The sequence below is a fragment of the Trypanosoma theileri genome (genome assembly GCF_002087225.1).
Source record: "Trypanosoma theileri isolate Edinburgh chromosome Unknown TM35_Tth_1_V1, whole genome shotgun sequence".
Classification (NCBI taxonomy): domain Eukaryota; phylum Euglenozoa; class Kinetoplastea; order Trypanosomatida; family Trypanosomatidae; genus Trypanosoma; species Trypanosoma theileri.
The window spans coordinates 710,880-711,460 of NW_021639843.1; positions in this window are offsets into that span (position 1 = coordinate 710,880).

The following is a 581-nucleotide window of genomic DNA, read 5'->3' on the forward strand; positions in this document are numbered from 1 at the left end:
TGTTATGTTCACAGCCCTTTTGGCCAGTGCATGCGCACTGAGTGCAAACGTATTTCCTCTATTTGGGAGGAATGACACTGGAAACAAGACGGTTTAAACAATGTGGTACGGCAAGGCGACTGGGATCACCTATGCCCGGGGGGATGTTAACGACAGCCTTTGCGGGGAATACTAGAAGTACTTCCAGGTATGTGAGGGTGTTGCCTTGTGGGGAGCTATCATTTTTATTTTGAGTGGAATTCATCTGTTGATCGGACGCAAGTGTTCTTTCTTTTGTGTCGCTCTTTTTTTTTGTTTTTTTACACTTTTGGGTTTATGAGCTTCCGGGTACGTGTTGGGTTCATTGTGTATGAATAAAAGAGAAACTGTGAAATTGTGGTCCCTGTCCTTGTGGGGCCTGTACTGAGAAGCCAGCATCTCATCATCACGGTAATAGCCACTTATAATCTCATATGTGTCGCATGTGGGATTTTCCTGGTTTTCTCCATCATGCAGTGTGGTGCATAGATGTATGTTATAGTATGGTTTCACACAACGTATACGATATTGCCTCTAAGTATGATTTTATGACTTTATACTCC